The following is a 9362-nucleotide window of genomic DNA, read 5'->3' as shown; positions in this document are numbered from 1 at the left end:
AAAACCTATTATGATAACATCCAAGTTGGAGTGACATACACATTATCTGGGGGAGTAATAAAGCCAACCAATAAAATTTACAACAAACTCAATAGTGGACTAGAAATAACCTTGGTAGATGATTCAAAGGTTACTGCCTACAATGATGACTCTTCCATACCCAAGCACAGATACATTTTGACAACTCTTGATCAAGTGGCTACCAAAAATAACAACTCAACCATTGAAGTCATTGGAATTGTCATTAGTGTTGATCCAAGATCAATGATACATAGAAGAGATGCTATAGAGGTTCCTAGGCATACCATTAAGCTAGTCGACATGACTCAAACAACCATCGATGTTACACTATGGGGTGCAATGGAAGAAAAGGAAGGTACTGAACTCCAACGAAGGCATTATTTACAAGAAACAACTACTCTTGATATCAAGAGTGGTCATGTGTATGAATTCAATGGAAAGATAATAGGTACAACATTTAATACAAGCCTCCCCATAGACCCTCCTATAGAGGAATTGGCCCAGCTGAAAGATTGGTTCAACCAGAATGTTGACATTAGACAAGAAATTGTGCATCATCTTGTTGCACCTACTCCCACCCCTCAAAGAATGACGATTAGTGAAATCCAGGCACATGCATCAAATTCAATGCAACCCTTCCATTACATTGTAAAGGGAATGACATAATTTCTATCCAACATGTCCCACCCAAGTAAATGGAAAACCATGTAAGAAACGATTAGATGAGACAAAAGAAGGAACTTGGTATTGTTCAAAGTGTAACATGACCCTTTCTGAGTGTAACTACAGATACATCCTCCTGTAGACACCTAAAATTGTCATGTCTAATTAAATAAATATTTTATTTATTTAATTACTTTAGCCTAATTCTTCTATTAATTAAATAGATCTTTATTTATTTAATTAATTCATTTATCCTCTTCTAGCCTTATTTCTCATTTAAATAAATACATTTATTTATTTAAATTATCCTTTTCCTAAATTAAATAAATATCTTATTTATTTAATTGATCCCACTTCTTCTATTAATTAAATAAATATTTATTTATTTAATTAATTCATTAACCTTTTCTACCCATGACACATGTCATTCATCTCTTAATTTATACACTACCTACCCCTTTCATTATTTTGTTATTTCTTTTACCTACCCTCTAATCATAGCCAACCTCCTTTTACACCTCTCAATCTTATCCCTCCATTTCATATAGTGTCTTCTATATAAGGAGATGCTTCCTTCATTATCAAACCCTAATTGTTCTATGCATTCTAATCATCTTTTATGCACTTGACTACACTACGATCCTACTCGCAACCACATTCTGTTCTTTGTTGAGCTCTTGTGCACATAAAATCTGAGAGCAAATATATCAAGCAAGATCAATGGAGATAGGAAGAATGGAGATCCAAACCCTATTGGACATGTGATGGTATAATCTTTGTGATTTCATTTGATTTGCATTATCTTAGGTAATCTTCATATGTTATGGTGGATCTTTTTTGTTGTTAGGCTAGGGTTTTGTGGTTGAATTCATTTAACCTTTCAATATCGTTATTATTGTTATCCATTTTCACCATATACATTTTGGCATGCCCGGTGGGACTCTTGTCCCTTTTGCATTTAACTTCCTTGTTGCAGATTTTGTATTTTGAAGTTGCAGATCTGACGTTTTCGGTAGCATTTTGATATTTCTGAGTCTGCGTACTTTTGGATCGCGTTTTTGATTTTCTGGCACATCTGCGACACCTGGAGTTGCGTTTGTGTTATCGGCAATATTTTATTTTGCAGGTTCTAGGAAAGCGCATCTATGTTATAAAGTCGCGTCTGCGATGTTTTTAGCCGCGTTTGTGTCCATAAGATGCGTCTGCATTCTGTAGTCGCGTCTGTGTCTCACAGAACCGCGTTTGTGTCACAAAGTCATGTCTGTGTTGAGGGTAATCACGTCTGTGTTCACCAGTTTCAAATTTTGAGTTTTTATTGATTCAGTTTTCGGATTTTGCATTTAGGGTTTCAGATCTGGTTTATTTTGAGCTAACATTTTCAGATCTAGCTAACGAAATTGGTGCAGCTTGTCTTGAAAGCTAAATCGTTTGGTTGAAGGCCCCTATTTTCACAAAGTCTTTTGGGTTTAAAATTTACCTAACTTGTGTGCTTGCAGGAAGGGGTGATCATTTGAAACAATCCAAACTACTAACAACTCTTTGTTGCAGGTCCTTGGCAAGGGTTTTTGGATTTTTATTGTATGCCTTGTTTTCATAGACTAGCAAACACTTCAATTGGTGCACTAAAATTGAATCATTGTCTTTTGTGTCTTGAGCAATAGGCTCTTTTTGTTTAATCTTTAGAGGGCTTGTCTTCCTGTGTGGTCATTAGGACTACTAGTGAGAAGAGAACGACCCAAGTGGTAGCGAGGAAAACCCACCTCTTCCGAACCACTATAAACAAATGTATTCATGGTGAAAACAATGAATAACGTGTGCTGATTAGTTCATACCGACACTATGTCTCCCCATAAACCCGTTTGATCAAATTTATTTGATCATTTGTAGGGTGTAACCCCTACAGACTGGGAGCCTTCTGTATTTACAGAGCTGAAAGTGCCTCATGTATGGCCACACAAGCAGATGCCCTTACTAGCACCTTTTTGTTTTAGAAACCCAAATCCTTCTAGTTGTTGGGGCAAGAGGTCGGACGTCTGGTAGCGGCCCACATACATACAGTTCTTAGTAGAGATACAAAGTTCGCCATGGGGAGTTTTCGTGGGGACTGATGCTTGGCTGACTCGAGAAGTGAGTGCCGAGGGTGGAGCTAGTGAGGTCAAGCATCTAAGTATCCGCTCTGAATAGTGTAGCCTCGGGGGTAAAACCCCATGTGGGATCAACAACTATTGTCTTGGCCAGCCATAAGAATTGTGCTTGACTTATTTTAAACATTCAAAACATTCAAGACCAAACAACAAAACATTGTGTCTTTTGTGTCTTCAAGTGTATGCAAAACATTTTTACATCAAACAACACACTTTTCTTGGAGTCATTTTGAGTCTAGACACTATCAAACATTGAGTCCTCATCAACACTGTGTCCTCTTTTCACGAAAAAACAGTTAAACAGTTAGATTTGGTCACAACAAAATGACTTCACAGATTGGAAAAAATTGTACAAATTTTATAGAAACGCATCTGTGTTGGACATAATAGCGTCTGTGTGGTATAACCACGTCTGTGAAGGGCAGAAACGCGTCTGTGTTTACAGAATCAACATTACACTTTACAAAAAAAATCTCAGAAACGTGTTTGTGTTAAACAGAGTCGCGTCTGTGTTAGGAAACCGCATCTGTGAAGTATACAGGCGCGTCTATGTTCAGAATTGAAAAACTGTTACAGTCCAGCAAACAAACATAGTCAGTTTCAGAATTCTTGAGCTTCCTAGGTCATTTCTCCAGGATTTCATCTAGCATTCAACCTGTCTTTGGGTCTCACAAAGTCCATCATTGTTTCACACCTTACATTACATTCACATTTGTCTAAACTTTAGTCAAAAGGTCACTTGCTTGTCCTCATCATACTTTGTCAACACACTACATACAACAACATTTTGCTAAGTGGTCCCTCATCAAGGTCTATCACCTTTGGTCTCATTTGGTCTTACTTAGAGTCAAGTTCAACTTACCTCATCAAGAGAAACTATCCTCTCTTTGGAAGTCACTCCTACTCTACTACATACATACTTGGTCTTACACTTTGGACATTGCAAGTACACTTCAGATTCATTTACATTCCATCCAACTCTTGCTCTTCCATACTTTTTCCATTTTCATCTAGTCTCACACATCTCGGTCAATACCTAGTTCATGGTTGAAACCCATCTTCAAAAATCTAGGAGAGAAACTAAAGAGGCTCAAGATTCCGCAAACATGAGTTCTTATGAGTATGACAATGATATCTTTTTCAATTCTGATCATACTACATTACCTGACATGGATGCCTATAGAAACATTCCAAATGTTGAGAACATGGACACTACAAACAACAATGCTACACATAATGACAATATGGACAACTTTTCAGTACATTCAGCAGATGTGGAAGAATCCATTATGAATCCCCATTTCAATCGATTGGTTGAGGAAATAATGAGGAGGGATAGACAATATTTCTTACAAATGATGGCACAAAGTGGAGCCAAGATACCTCATGATTTTGACATGTCTCAAATAATGGAAAATCGACCTTTGCAATAAACTCACTCCAACATGGATCAAAGGAGACCTAATAGTCTAGGAAATAGAGGACCACATATGGTACCTGAATCACCATCAGCTTTGCTTCAAAAACCAAAGGTCCCACATACACATGGTCAAGCATATGATACCCACCTTCGCAGACCATTATGGAAGTCTTATGCAGAGAAATATGCTCAATCACATATCAACGCTAAGGATCAATCACCAAAGCAATTGGATATTCAAAGGCATGCTCAAAATTTGGACACAAGGAAACCCCGTGTCAAATTTGGGGGCAACACATTAGAAAATGGCATGCCTGTAGAGTATGGTATACATGCACAAAATAGATATGGTGTTCCTCAACATGAATCTATAACAGGTGGTCCATATACACAACATTATTATAGACCTCCTCCATATGAACATGTGTATGATCAATATCATCCATATATGCAACATGCTCCTCCTCCAATTGGTGCCTCAAGCATAGGGTATGGTCCAAGAAGTCGATCTCCACCTAAGAGCAATTTGGAGCAACAAATCAGGGACTTACAAAAGAAAATGGAGGACATAAATACACCAAAGCCAACATACACAATGAGAGACATATGTCCCTATCCATTTGACAAAAGCATTCCAATGCCTCCATTTCCTACACATTTTGCGATGCCTAAGTTTGATAAGCACAGAGGCAAAGGGGATCCTAAGGCACACATAAGATAGTTTTTCACAACTTGCATTGAGGTAGCAGCAGAAGAGACATATTTGATGAGATTATTCCCATAGAGCTTAGGTGATCAAGCTATGGAATGGTTCTCCCAACTTCCACCTGGTATTAAGTCATGGGGTGACTTAGTAGAGGCATTTATTCAACATTTCTCCTACAACATAGAGACAGACATATCAATCACTACTTTGTGCAACACCAAGCAAAAAGATGGAGAGTCTTTTTCATCATTTTTACAAAGATGGAGAAATCTAGCCAGCAGATGCTCTTGTGAAATTCCACAAAAATAAATGGTAGAAATGTTCACCCAGAATGTTAACAAAGACATTGGCTATGATCTAAGAAAATCTTGTTTTTCCACCTTCAAGGACATTATTGAAAAAGGCTTAGTGATAGAAAAGGTCCTAATTGAACAAGGAGTCATCAAGATATTCAAGGAAAACAAAGATGACTTTAAAGGAAAAGACAAGCCAAGATTCTGGAATAAAAACAAGAACACAGTCAATGATGGTGTTGTTGATGCCAACACAATGCGACCCAAATTCATTTTTTTGGGATCAAGTTCTACAAACAATCAAGTGAATACTCAAACAACTTCCAGATCACGAAGGAAGTACACTGCATTGGGAGAACCACTTGAGTCAGTTTTCAAGAAGCTTGTGGCAAACAAGGTAATCACAGTTCCAGATTTTCCTCCATATGAACCAAAGGTTAAACCAAATTGGTGGAATGATGATGAGTATTGTGAATTTCATAAGAGCAAGGGTCATAAGACAGGAAATTGTCATCGACTAAGGAACATCATACAAGATCTCATTGATAGAGGTGACATTGAGATTGAGGGATATTCGTCTAATCAAGAACATGAGATGTTTAAGGAACCATTCCAAAAACATGACAAGGGAAAAGCTAAAGCCACAGAGGATCAAACCAACTATACCAGAGCATCCTACAACTATGATTCAACCATCAATCACATCTCGATGAACAATTATGTCTCTACCATTATCATCAAGGACAAAGCGTCTGAGAATTCTACTCGGAGACCCAGGATTGTCCTAAAAGGTGTTGGATCTTCTTCTGAACCTACCTCTGAATGTAATGTCACAACTCATTGAGGTAAAATCACTTTGCAAGGTGCTCCAGCCAAGAACACCGCTTCTTCATCAACCAAACCTGAGTATGACCTTGTAGAACAATTAGGGAAGACACTCGCGCTCATCTCCATCCTTGAGATCTTACGCATATCTCCCACACATAAAGCCATTCTTGACAAAATCTTGAGAGACACTGTCATTCCTACTAATCTAAACGTGGACCAGTTTCAAGCCATGGTGGGATACCTTTCCATTCCACACTCCCTTACCTTCACAGAAGCTGATGACGCCTCTGTAAGTCAGCCACATAGTGCACCATTACACATTGAAGCCTTCATACACAAACATCGAATAAAAAGAGTCATGATAGATGGAGGAGCAGGTCTAAACATTTTCACATTAAACACTATTACACAATTGGGATATTCTGATAAAGCTGTGAATTCTACAAATCAAATCACCATTAAGGCATATGATGATGAAGAGCGTTCATCCAAGGGCACAGTCACCTTACCTCTCAGAGTTGGGCCGGTTACAACAGATGTGGTTTGTCAATTCCTGGATTTAAATCTCACTTATAACATATTGCTAGGACGCCTTTGGATCCATGAAATGAGGGCAGTCCCATCCACATATCACCAATGCATTAAGTTTCCTCATAATGGCGTGGAAGTAACAATTAATGGTGATCCAAATCCATTCATATACTGCAATAACCTAAAATCAAAGACTGAGACCATCATTCCCAGTAATCGTGAGGATGTTCCTTCCTCAGCATACATTGATCCTGAGTCATTAAAACCTTCAACATCAAAACAAGGTGAGCTTAAAGGCAAGTTTCAAGACAAGGGCATGGGGGAATATACTTTAAATCAGACCATGTACTTACGACAAGTCATGAGTTCCCCAAAAGAATATGGAAGACCACATCCTAACAAGCAAATCTCCATCATGATGCTCAAATGGGACCCTACTACCTTTCAAAGATGGGGTGAACTAGAAGAGGAAGATTTATACCAAATGCTTTTTAGAGACAATGAAGAGGAAACACAAGATCACATCAATCTACCATGTGAGAAATATGGCAAAGGCTTCAAAATTCTACAAAAATTCGGGTATGATGGAAAAAGCCCTCTGGGGTTATGAAAGGAAGGCATCATTGAACCTTTACAACCTGAATTGACTTTCAAGAAGGAACGCTTGAAAGGACTTGGTTTCTTAACTCCTAAGGTCCACCCCCAAAGGACAGAAGAAGCCTTGCAAATCAAAGCTGCCAAAATGCAACAAGAGGATCGCTATTCCACAGATTCTAACGAATGGGAATGAGGTTTAGACAAGTCTTCCAGTGACTACGAGCTCACCGAGATATTCAGAGAGCCAGATGAACCCACAGAAGAAGAGGAATTTTATAGCAAGTTCAGAGTTGGTCAAGAAACAACCCATGAGGAGTCCACACAATCCTTGTCTCAAGGTTCTAGGTTGAAATCACATAGGATGAGAACACTTGTCCCAGAATACACTACTAGTGATGATAATTTGTATTCGCTCGTGATTGAGACTGATGAGGAGAGTGCCATTGATGACCTCGATAATTACCTTGACATACCCAAATATAACTGCATCCTCACTCTTAGCCCTGCTAACTTCGAAGACATTGAAGGACTTCCCCTTGTTCACCACCAACTCATTGACTGGGATCATGAAGGACCTACATAGTTTGACACATTCCAAAATGATGAAGCTTTTATTGACTATCTGGGCATACAGGATGATCTTCCCCCTGGAGATCATAAAGTGGGATACACTATAGAACTCAATAGCATGGCATATTTTGGTGAGGGTGTCGGACCTTCCAGTCGCAAAAATGTGAAAATAAGAACAAATCAAGGGTCTTATGGCAAAAACCACACTATGGCGCTGTCTGACCCCAAAAAAGTAAAAAGAAAGGACGTATCTGAGGGCAAAAACCTCTCCAAGGCACCCAAAGATGGAAGGCTTGACATTCTCCCAGCATCATATGAGGAAAAGTCATCCATGTTGGTAGAGGAGACTATCAAAACAAACATTGGTATAGAAGAGGTTCCACACAACATATTCCTAGCTCAATCACTGACAGAGTCCGAAAGGTCAAAATTCGTAAGTTTCTTCAAAGAACGACAAATCAACTTTGCCTGGTCATACGCAGATATGCTTGGATTAGATCTAGATTTGGTAATGCATCATTTGACAGTTAAACTGGGGGCAAAACTAGTAAAATAGAAATTAAGAAAAATGCATCCACAAGTAGCATTACTAGTCAAAGCAGAACTTGAGAAGTTATTGGATGTTGGATTCATACGCCCAATCGATTATCCTGAATGGATCTCCAACTTAGTACCTATTAGTAAACCAAATCACAGCATCAGAATTTGCATAGATTTCAGAGACATCAACAAAGCTTGTCCAAAGGATGACTTCCCATTACCAAATATTGACTTGATTGTTGATCTCACAACAGGCCATGAAATGTTATCATTGATGGATGGATTCTCTGGTTATAATCAAATAAGAATCGCACCCGAGGATCAACATAAAACATCATTTACTTGTCCATGGGGAACTTTCTGCTGGAATGTCATGTCTTTCTGGCTAAAGAATGTAGGTGCGACATATCAAAGGGCCATGACTATTATCTTTCATGATCTCATGCATGTAACCGTGGAAGACTATGTTGATGACCTCTTGGGCAAATCAATAGACAGAAATACACATTTGGACATGCCTTCAGTCATCTTTGATCGGTTGGAAAAATACAAAGTAAGATTAAACCCCAAGAAATGCATCTTTGAAGTAACCTCCGGGAAGCTCCTAGGATTCATTGTATCCAAAAGGGGAATTGAAGCTGATCTAGCAAAAGTCAAGGCCATCTTGGAAATGCAACTACCAAGAAATATCAGTCAACTTCGATCCTTACAAGGCAGACTCCAGTCCATCCGAAGATTCATAGCACAACTGGCAGATAAGTGTAATCCTTTTTAGCACCTACTACATAAAAACATCAAATTCAAATGGGATGATAACTGTCAACAGGCTTTCCAGACACTCAAAGATTATCTTCTAAATCTGCCAGTTCTGATGCCACCAGTTCCAGATCAACCACTGTTATTATACATTTCAGCTACTCCAACAGCATTGGGGGCACTCTTAGCGCAACAAATTGTTGAGGGCAAGGAAAAAGCAGTATATTATATCAGTCGCACATTGGTGGGATATGAGCTAAACTACACACCAATTGAGCATGCATGTCTCGCTA

Source organism: Cryptomeria japonica, chromosome 7 (assembly GCF_030272615.1).
Source record: "Cryptomeria japonica chromosome 7, Sugi_1.0, whole genome shotgun sequence".
Lineage (NCBI taxonomy): Eukaryota > Viridiplantae > Streptophyta > Pinopsida > Cupressales > Cupressaceae > Cryptomeria > Cryptomeria japonica.
Note: the sequence above shows the minus strand (reverse complement) of the source record.